The sequence below is a fragment of the Rhineura floridana genome, chromosome 4 (assembly GCF_030035675.1).
Source record: "Rhineura floridana isolate rRhiFlo1 chromosome 4, rRhiFlo1.hap2, whole genome shotgun sequence".
Classification (NCBI taxonomy): domain Eukaryota; kingdom Metazoa; phylum Chordata; class Lepidosauria; order Squamata; family Rhineuridae; genus Rhineura; species Rhineura floridana.
In genome coordinates this window covers 201,982,256-201,993,637 of record NC_084483.1, presented here as the reverse complement: position 1 = coordinate 201,993,637, position 11,382 = coordinate 201,982,256, and the positions used below count along the sequence as shown (strand labels likewise).

The 11,382-nt window shown below is 43.8% G+C and overlaps 1 long non-coding RNA gene across 1 annotated transcript; it reads left to right on the top strand.

Annotated features, from left to right (window-relative positions):
- The first annotated feature begins 1,597 nt into the window (after positions 1-1,597).
- Positions 1,598-4,264, top strand: LOC133384539 (uncharacterized). Its single transcript, XR_009762609.1, has 3 exons — positions 1,598-1,692; positions 2,796-3,016; positions 4,070-4,264. It is a non-coding gene; the product is annotated as an uncharacterized LOC133384539 (long non-coding RNA).
- Positions 4,265-11,382: the final 7,118 nt, after the last annotated feature.

Here is an 11,382-nt window from a genome sequence, read left to right as displayed (position 1 = left end):
ATTTGACTAAGGCTAGGATCACCTGCACCAGAGTTGAACTCCTGTTTGGCCTGCACTAAAGGCTTCCTCTCGCATCTTGTCCCTTAAGGACAAACCACACCTTTGGTTAAGCACACTCTAGCCCTCATCAGGTACGTCAGCTGGCTCCGATGTTGCTCTACACAGGAGCAGGAACATGCTGAGTAGTCTTGGCCCCCTGGCATCTGTGGGCACAGAGGGAACGCTACAGCCTGAGCTTATACAGCTGTATGGGTTCCATCTGAGGTGGAATCCTGCATGATCAGGAGAGTGAGGGAGGCAGGTAAAGATGACCTGAAAGACACTTCTAGCAGGACTGTTCCATCCCCGCCACAAGGCCATCTACCACCAACGGCAGGGAGAGCAACACAGGAGCTAAAGCGGCTGAAGAGGGCTTCCCTAAACATATGATTAGGAGCTTGTTGGGAAGGGATGAGTTGGATTTGGACTGCGGTACAGGAGGCAGGTGATGTTTGTCATTCCTTTTTTTGTGACTCCTGGAAAGGTCTCCCTGCATCATTTCCGCACCAAGTGTCACCCTTCTGAAGCTGCCAGCACCCCCATTTTCAAGAGTGCAGCACAAGAAGACGAGGAAGGATCCTCACATTTCCTCAGCAGCATCTTGTAACCCATTTCTTCCTGAGCACTGGGCTGGTGACAATCCATACTCAGCAAAGCTGATGACCAGGCAAGTGGCTATTTAGAAGCTTGCATTCAAAGATTGGTTCAGAGTCTGAAATGGTCATTGTCGTTGCCATCATTATTCAATTCATTCATTGGTTTTTTTTAAAAAAAGGCTAATGAGATGCTAACCATTTAATGATTGATTATTAGCCATGCTATCTGTGGCTGACAGCAGTCTTTGTCCCAAAATGTCTGGAAGCCCAGAGGATGCCAAAACCTCCTTCAGAGCATGGAAGCAGCAATTGCATAGTCTCCCATAGATGAGTGATGGGGATGATGGGGATGAATATTACACTACCAACATGAATGGTGCTTTATGAGCTTCTGAGGATGACATGCACATAATCTGAGAAGTTTACAATCTCAACATCAACACAGGGTAGGCTAGATATCTAATTGTGTGGAGCAGCAGAAGGGTGGGGCTTGCTGGACTTGGCAAAATGTTTTTAGCAAAAAGCCCCTGGAAGTAGCAGCATATTAAGTCTTGTCACCTGGGAAACTTCCTGGGAAAATGTACAGAGAAAAAGATGGCTGCTCCCATGTACCATCCTGGGGCAAAATGATGGGAGATGTTTTTGAAGCTGATATGGATCCCACCCAACCTATCTTTCTTAGATGGTGGGGCAGTAGCTCAGTAGCAGAGAAAATTATTTGTGTGGGGAAGTTACCAAGTTCAGTTCCCATTGTCTCCAGACAAGGGTTACGTAAAACTCCTGTTTGGAAAACCTGTAGTTCTGCTACTAGTTAAAGCAGATAACAGTGAACTACATGCATATTTGCATAATTTTGTTACCATCTACCTGCAGCAACATCACACCCAATGCCCACAAGATGCCCACACAAGTCTGTGACAGTATGTCCTATAAATACAAGGAGCTTTCAGTCCTTTCTCCATCCTTCCATCTCCTGAGATCCCATCCAGTCTTTCAGTCATGAGGATCTTCGCCATTCTTTCCGCTATTCTCTTCATGGTGCTGATAGCTGCTCCAGGTAAACGCTGGCTCAGTGGGGACTATGGGAGACTGTGCAAATGCTGCTTACATGCTCTGTAACAGTGGTTGGCATCCTCTGGTCCTTCAGATATTTTTGGACTCCAACTCCCATCAGCCCCAGCCAGCATGGCCAAGGGCACGGATGATGGGTGTTGAAGTCCAGCAGCATCTCGAGAGCCATAGATTGCCCAAACTTGATCTATAGGAACCAGGCTAATCAGCAAGATTTCCATTTTCTAGATAGGGAGCTCCTTATTCAATTAGGGCATTCCTAAGACACTAAAGGTTTCAAGTGCAAATATACCTCATAATTTATATTATAATTATCTATTTGCCTCTATTTTACTATCCTGCAGAGATCAATTTTGCATTTTAACAGTTCTGCAAATCATCCAGAGAATGCTGTTATATGGGCAGTATGCAAAAATAACAAACTTATGTCAGCAATTGTGCTGGGCATATGGGATTAGCATTGCTTTTACAAAAAGCAAGTATTGGGAAGGTTTTCAAAACACTGCCCAGGATCTGACTCCTGCACACAAGAGGGAAAAAAAACTGAAATGTTTATACTTACCCAATTTATGAGATTTTCAGATAAACGGGGGGGGAACCACCATTTTCTGGCATTGCAATGAGGTTTTTTAGAGTGACACTGCCTCAGGTCAACCAAATGCAACCCTGGCTTCACTGATTGGCTGCAATCCTGAATGGGTGGGGTTAAAGCTATACAGTACCGTTTAAAGAAAGATTTAACAGTCGGGGGGGCGGCTGACATTTTTATGTATATCTCGAAAACCGGACCACCTAGAAACTTCATTTTTTAAAAAAATTAAAGCTGAGAATCCAGGCCACCTAAGGGGCTAACCGGGCCCCAGGTGGCATGCAAGGAATCTGGGTAAAACCCGACTAACCGGGCAATATGGCAACTCTAGCTGCAACCATTATTTTTTGGTGGTGTCCAATAGGCTAGAGGTCACCCAAGTCCAGTATTAGAGGGAACAAGTGGAGCTTGCATCAAAATGTTATAGTTTGGATTTTAATTTTCAAGGCAGACAACTGTGGTCGCTTCCAGGATTTTGTATGTTCCTTCTCTTGGTATAGAATTTGCTGATGGACAAGTAAACTCAACTAGAGAATGCCGTCGTCGTCGTGGGTGCTGCCTTCGCGTTAGCCGTTGCCCACAAGGGATGAGAAGACTTGGAAGGTGTGATGGTCCACGTCAAACTTGCTGCAAATGCATGGGAGGTGTGAATATAAACGCGCCTGAGGGCGAAACAGATTGGGAGGTGTGATAATCCACATCAAGTGTGCTGCAAATATGGGTAAGAGCTCTAGAAAAAAATCCTGTCCTGTTGTCAGGAGTGTTTTGTCCATCAGCACTGTTTTGTCTAAGCCAGGTGGGTGCAACCCCAGTCCAAGCAAGTATCAAGACTGCCTTTGAACCACACATGAGTGTATGCTGCTGCAGGAGAATAAGAAGCACATATTTGTCTACCAAAATAATCAGTAGGGAGGCTGCTCCCCAGGAAGAAAAAATAGCTTGGCATCCTCTTGTGCCCTTAGTGATCTGTAGAAATCACTAGGGCTGAGATCACACGGATCCAGAAACTAGACATGCTTCTTCATAGGTTGTGCAGTTAGACCCCCTTGTCATCAATGTTTGGAGGAGCCTGTTACTGGAATAGGCAAAGCATTATTTTCTCATGAAGTTGAGTAGAGTACAAGATAACAGGTCTGGGCAGACAGCCAGTGTGTCATGTAAATTGTCAATAGAAAATAAGAGGAAATCCTTATATGCTGGTAGAGCAGACTGGTTGTGAAAAGAAGACACATCTGGAGCATCTGATGAGAGCCTGATGAGAAGTAGCAACACGCAGATAAGACCATGGGGCCACACCCTCCCTTAGAAAAGCAAGTGTATAAAAAGCCAGGTTTCATAGCACTCAGGGCCCCTCAGATCTGCTAGAGTGGGAGGTCGAAGTAAGCAGGAGAACAATCCGTCTGTTCCATCCATGACATCTGATGGCTGAAGTATCATGACATGTATTCCTATGTACTTTGTAACTTTGGCTCTGTGATACAACTTTGAGTTTAACTCAGTCCTCCAACTATAGTAACTTGTTTTAACTAAGGTGTGCCTTCAGAGTTTTATACTTTGATGTTAAATGGATATCCGGCAATTGCTTTTATGCTGGTCTATATATTTATATTTTTCTGTTTTCTGTTTCTGCAATGATGGCTAAGGCCACCTAGAAGGCATTTTATTAACTGTAACTTTCCTATGTATGTGTTAAGTTTGTAAATTCTGAATATTTATATAATACAATATATTTAAAAATGACAAATCTGAAAGTATTTTTTTCTCTTTGGTGCAGGTACTGTCATGTTGCTGGCTACTCGTAGTGGATTCCTGGGTTACTTCCATGGCTTGAAGAATCGTTGATCCAGCTTTGTTTTGCTTTGCAACCCTTCTCCTTATTTGCTATGCATTTGCGCTTTTAATGTAGCTGATCTTAAGCTGAATTGTCTTTCTCTTTAATCGAATTAAAAATAAAGCATTTGAGCATCTATATTCTTGAGGGCGCCTCTGTGTTTTGGAGAAATGGTTTGTGCAGGAGATCTTTTCCATGTGCATCTATGGGACTAGCTCCTTTGCCATAGAATGTCTCTTAAAAGGCACACAGTGCCAACATGGTGCCCTCCAGATCCTTTGGACTACAACTCCCATAATCTCTGACCACTGGACATAGTGGCTGGGGCTAATATAGAGAAATTTCCCTTCTCCAAATTTTGCAATGCAATTTTCCAGTCATGTAATGTGTACAAAAATGCATATGCTAGGGTAAAGTGTCCATGTAAGTGCATACATTCGTGAAAATTGACATCCAAAAATACATGAATGGAGTCACACTCTCCTGGGCAGGCAGGACCATAGCTGGGGAGTGCTCCTGGATTCAACACTGTCCCTGGAGGCTCGGGTAGCCTCAGTAGCTAGGAGTTGCTAATTCCAGCTACAGCTGGTTAGCTCTACTTAAAGGATGAGCTTCACCCATTGAATCTGCCCATCCAGATTCACATGGGATGTGACCAATTGATGGGCCCCATGTCTTTGTGCCACTGTCTTCTGATGCATGGTTGGTGGCAAGGCCCAGGAGAGCTTCCTGTGTGACTGAGGCTCATATGTAGAAGTCCCACCCCCAGGTGTTTACACGATATACACAGCTCTGTCTTTCTGGCACCCCTTTCTAAATGCTACTTGTAATTTTGGATTCACATTCTTTCAACCTGAGTCAGGGCTGGCCTTCCAATGAGGCAGAGTGAGGCAAATACCTCAGGCAGCAGATGCTGCGAGAGAGTGGCAAACTCCCTCTGGCCGCTCCCCCCTTTGGAGGACAGAGATGCATGTGTCACATGGTCTGTCCTGCACCCCATTGATACTCTTCTGCTCTCAGGGGCAGAAAAGATGCTAACCCAGCAGCAGCAGCACTGAAGTAAGAGTTAACTGCCAGTCCAGTCATGGAACGGGATGGGGGACATCACGTCCTTCACATCACACATGATGTGTCTGGGCCAGCCCTGGCCTAAGGTCTGCATGCTCTCATGGTCAATCTTCTGGAGAATGCATGCCAGTGATTGGCAGGGGCAAGAAGGAGGCAGGGCCAGAGGCAATAATCGGGCGGAACAACAGAAGCTACTCTTACCTTTTTACAGTAGGCTACATTTGAGCCATGCAAAAGTCAGAGATTTTTATGCATACACAAAGACATACACCGGGCCCGGATGGCATCCATCCGAGAGTTCTCAAAGAACTCAAAGGTGAAATTGCTGATCTGCTAACTAAAATATGTAACTTGTCCCTTGGGTCCTCCTCCATACCTGAGGACTGGAAAGTGGCAAATGTAACGCCAATCTTCAAAAAGGGATCCAGAGGGGATCCCGGAAATTACAGGCCAGTTAGCTTAACTTCTGTCCCTGGAAAACTGGTAGAAAGTATTATTAAAGCTAGATTAACTAAACACATAGAAGAACAAGCCTTGCTGAAGCAGAGCCAGCATGGCTTCTGCAAGGGAAAGTCCTGTCTCAGTAACCTATTAGAATTCTTTGAGAGTGTCAACAAGCATATAGATAGAGGTGATCCAGTGGACATAGTGTACTTAGACTTTCAAAAAGTGTTTGACAAGGTACCTCACCAAAGGCTTCTGAGGAAGCTTAGCAGTCATGGAATAAGAGGAGAGGTCCTCTTGTGGATAAGGAATTGGTTAAGAAGCAGAAAGCAGAGAGTAGGAATAAACGGACAGTTCTCCCAATGGAGGGCTGTAGAAAGAGGATCGGTATTGGGACCTGTACTTTTCAACTTGTTCATTAATGACCTAGAATTAGGAGTGAGCAGTGAAGTGGCCAAGTTTGCTGATGACACTAAATTGTTCAGGGTTGTTAAAACAAAAAGGGATTGCGAAGAGCTCCAGAAAGACCTCTCCAAACTGAGTGAATGGGCAGAAAAATGGCAAATGCAATTCAATATCAACAAGTGTAAAATTATGCATATTGGAGCAAAAAATCTTAATTTCACATATACGCTCATGGGGTCTGAACTGGCGGCGACCGACCAGGAGAGAGACCTCGGGGTTGTAGTGGACAGCACGATGAAAATGTCGACCCAGTGTGCGGCAGCTGTGAAAAAGGCAAATTCCATGCTAGCGATAATTAGGAAAGGTATTGAAAATAAAACAGCCGATATCATAATGCAGTTGTATAAATCTATGGTGCGGCCGCATTTGGAATACTGTGTACAGTTCTGGTCGCCTCATCTCAAAAAGGATATTATAGAGTTGGAAAAGGTTCAGAAGAGGGCAACCAGAATGATCAAGGGGATGGAGCGACTCCCTTACGAGGAAAGGTTGCAGCATTTGGGGCTTTTTAGTTTAGAGAAAAGGCGGGTCAGAGGAGACATGATAGAAGTGTATAAAATTATGCATGGCATTGAGAAAGTGGATAGAGAAAAGTTCTTCTCCCTCTCTCATAATACTAGAACTCGTGGACATTCAAAGAAGCTGAATGTTGGAAGATTCAGGACAGACAAAAGGAAGTACTTCTTTACTCAGCGCATAGTTCAACTATGGAATTTGCTCCCACAAGATGCAGTAATGGCCACCAGCTTGGATGGCTTTAAAAGAAGATTAGACAAATTCATGGAGGACAGGGCTATCAATGGCTACTAGCCATGATGGCTGTGCTCTGCCACCCTAGTCAGAGGCAGCATGCTTCTGAAAACCAGTTGCCGGAAGCCTCAGGAGGGGAGAGTGTTCTTGCACTCGGGTCCTGCTTGCGGGCTTCCCCCAGGCACCTGGTTGGCCACTGTGAGAACAGGATGCTGGACTAGATGGGCCACTGGCCTGATCCAGCAGGCTCTTCTTATGTTCTTATGTACATACACAACGAAAAATGCACAATTCTTTATTTGCAAGAGAAGTGTTCTCTGTTGAACCCACAATGGGGCTCAGCTATGCCACAGGGAAGCAGAAATGGCCAAATGCTATATGTAATGTTTAGACCAGGCCATAGAGAAATTGTGGGGTGTTTGTTTATATTAGGCAATATTGCACACAAAACTGTGTATATTATCAGAAAGGTGGACAAAACTGCTGATGAATTTTTGTGAGGACATTCTAATTATTATTTAAACAATTGCAAACCCGGAAATTTTGTGAACTGCACTTAAGATAGTAAAATCGAGAAACTAGGATAAAACGAATTCAACAGGTTCATTCGTCCCTACAAGAGGAGAAAATTTGATTGTTAGCATTTCAATGAAAAACTACCAAATTTGCACTTTTTGAACCGACACACAAAGCAACACACAATTATCCTTCAAAATCCACAGTCCTTCGAATGTTGTGACAAAGTTCTTCAAATGTGATGGGTCAATTCATCCCTACGTGGGCACAATGAATTTCAATCTTTAGGCTCTGTGCAGAGTGTGGAGGGAGGGTGATGGGGACTATATGCATGAGCAGACCATTGCAGAGGGGCTGACTGTGTGGGAAAAGATATCCCCTGGATGAAAGGCGAGAGAAAGAGATGGTTCAGTTGGACTACTGGCTTGCATAATCAATAAAGGCCCGCAAAACCTGTTACATGCTGGCAGGCTTATGCAGAATTCTCACATCACTTTGTGCTCCAAAATAAAAGAGAAGCAACATCTTGTTACACTTTCCTCCGTGCTCACTGGGATGGTGGAGGCAGTTAACATCCATAGTCTCACCAAAGGTGATGACCAGACAAGTGGCTTTCTTGAAACTTGCATTCAACGGTTTGTTCAGGATCATCATCGTTGATTTATATCCCACCCTTACTCCCAGCAGGAGGCCAGGGCCACAAACAAAAGCACCAAAGACTCTAAAACATCATAAAAACAGACCGTAAAATACACTAAAACTAAACATCTTTAAAAACGTTTCTTAAAAAAGCTTTCAAAAAATCTAAGATTAAAAACATTTTTAAACAGAAGGTTTAAGAACATATTAAAAAGCAATTCCAACACAGGCGCAGACCCAAATTAAAAGGCTTCTTCTGATTTCTTGGCAATTGTCTCCATTTTGGTTAATGACTGTGCCAAGGTATTGATAATCCTTGACAAATTCAATGTCCTCGTTGTCAGCTTTAAAGTCATATAAATCTTCTGTTGTCATCACTTTAGCTTTCTTGACGTTCAGCTGTAGTCCTGCTTTTGTGCTTTCCTCTTTAACTCTCATCAGCATTCGTTTCAAATCATTACCGGTTTAAATTATTGATATTTCTCCCTTCAATATTCACACCTCTTTCATCTTGGTCCAGTCTCGCTTTCCATATGATATGTTCTGCATATTGATTAAACGAATAGGGTGATAAACCTACCATGCTGCATACGCTTGTCATCCAATAAAGGCCTACCTTTTTGCTGCAAGCCTGTGTCTTCAATTTTACTCAAGGACCCACAGTCCAACAAACTACAAAATTCCCGGTCAGCACCTCCATTTCTTTTAAAGCATTCCATTGTTTTTCATGATCTACACAGTCAAAGTCTTTCCTGTAATCTATAAAGCACAGGGTGATTTCCTTCTGAAATGCCTTGGTCTGTTCCATTATTCAACATATATTTGTGATATAATCTCTGGCACCTCTTTCCTTTCTAAATCCAGCTTGGACATCTGGCACCTCTCGCTCCATATATGGTAAGAGCATTTATTGTAGAATCTTGAGCATTACATTACTTGCATGATATATTAAGGCAATAGTTTGATAATTACTACATTCCCTGGGATCCCCTTTCTTTGGAATTGGGATGTATATTGAACACTTCCAGTCTGTGGACCATTGTTTCATTTCCATATTTGTTGACAATTTTGTGTAAAAATTATAGTTTCCAAATTGCATGAAGTATTAGTTTCCCTCTATTCAGCACTGGTTAGGCCTCATCTTGAGTACTGCGTCCAGTTCTAGTCTCCGCACTTCAAGAAGGATACAGACTAACTGGAACAGGTTCAGAGGAGGGCAACAAAGATGATCAGGGGACTAGAAACAAAGTCCTATGAGGAGAGACTGAGGGCTCATTCACACGGCAATTTAATATGAGATCGAGGCTGGCTGCATTCCCTTTTAATTTGCAGCAATCTCATGACGTTTTTTCGAATGGGAAGGCAAACTGCTGCATTTCCCTTTAAATGCGAATCCAACCAATCTGCTGAAAATCTGAATAGTAAGGAAAAAACCGCCTCTCCTTCATTGCATCCCGCTCATGTAGTCCCTTATTCCGATGTTTCCTGTTGGGGGTGTGGATCGTAACTTGCAGATACTCCCGTTTCTCCACCCACTAAACTCCCCATCAACACCATTTCATTTCCGTCTGCTTAGCCGGCCACTTCCAACACTATAGCCTTATAGTGCATGCACACACACACACACACACACACACACACACACACACCAAGAGAGAGAGAGAGAGAGATCTGTCTGCCTGGTGGAAGAGAACCTGATTTTACATTCCCGGATTTTTAGCTCCCCCTCCCATCCCCATCAGCTGTTGGGCAGGAAAAGAGAGGCTTTTCAGTGCAAGGAAGCTCAGTTAAAAACCTCCTCTAAACTTTCTTTGTGTAATATCGCAAAATTGATGTTGTGGAAATATTATTCATTTAACATTTGATTTTATGTTTGATTGCAAAATAGTAGATTTTAAAAAAAAAAACAGATTTGAGAGGAATACCCCAGTTCACTATTAGAAGCAGGAATGAAAGGAGAAGGCTCCCTGTCTCTCTGCTGCCTGCAAAAGCTGCCCTACTTTGCTTTCACTCACTCCCCCCATGTTTCATGTCAATTCCCCCCCCCCAGGCTGCGGAGAGGTGTGTAATTGAGAAGAAACAATGAAACTGACAAAAAAAAACACCTTTCCCCTCTTCAATAGCAAAATCAAAAGGGAAGGGTAGTAATGGCTTCAGCAGAGCCAGAGTGCGTAACAGCTAACTTCGATGGTCTATCTGTCGGGAAGAACCTCTCTATGGTTATCAGTGATGAGCCCTGAGCAGAGGGTAAGCACTGTTGAGGCTTACTTCTCAGTAAATAAGGACCGGGTAGTTGCTTGAGGCTGCAGAAGGCACACACACACACTCATGCGCGCATGCACACACTTCCACTAAACATTGTTTTTCATAAATACTTTGAAAAGGGGTGCTTCCCCCCCCACGCTCTTCCCGCTTCAGTGTCCAATTGACAAGAAACAATGAAAAAAAACTCTCCCCATCGCCATTGGCAATATTCCAGGAGTAAACATGCAGATTTGGGGGCAGGGCCACAAGGAAACAGTGATACTAATCCTTTCCAGAGGAACACCATGTGAATTGAAAGTAAAAAAAACACCATATTAGAAGCTGGGGAGTGTAAACCTTCCAAAGCTATTGCGATGGCAAAAGGTGTGTGTTTACTATGAAGTTAAGCTCCCGTGTGAACCAGCAATAAAAGAACTGGGCATGTTTAGCCTGGAGAAGAGAAGACTGAGGGGAGCAGAGCTTGGAAAAGTTACTTTTTTGAACTACAACTCCCTTCAGCCCCAGCCAGCATGGCCACTGGATTGGGCTGATGGGAGTTGTAGTTCAAAAAAGTAACTTTTCCAAGCGCTGGAGGTGAGATATGATAACACTCTTCAAGTACATGAAAGGTTGCCACACAGAGGATCTCTTCTCGATCGTCCCAGAGTGCAGGGCACGGAATAATGGGCTCAAGTTGCAGGAAGCCAGATTTCGGCAGAACATCAGGAAAAACTTCCTAACTTCCTGGAGCCAATAACCTACGGAGGTGGTGGGCTCTCTCACACTGGAGGCATTCAAGTCAGCTGGACAGCCATTTGTCGAGAATGTTTTGATTTGGATTCCTGCATTGAGCAGGGTTTGGACTTTATGGCCTTCTAGGCTCCTTCCAGCTCTACAATTCTATGATTCTATGATCTCTCCCCCCAAAATACAACAACACTGACTAGCCAAGTACTGTGGCCTGCAAGTACTTGACAACCTGCATTTTTGTAATTTCATACAGACAGCAAATAGGAGTTTTGTCAAGACTCTGACAAACCCCCTGCATGTCTGATAGGCTTTTTTGGTCACAGACTTCACAGGCCAGCCAGCCTTTGTCAGATGAGACTACTACAGGGAACTTATTTTTC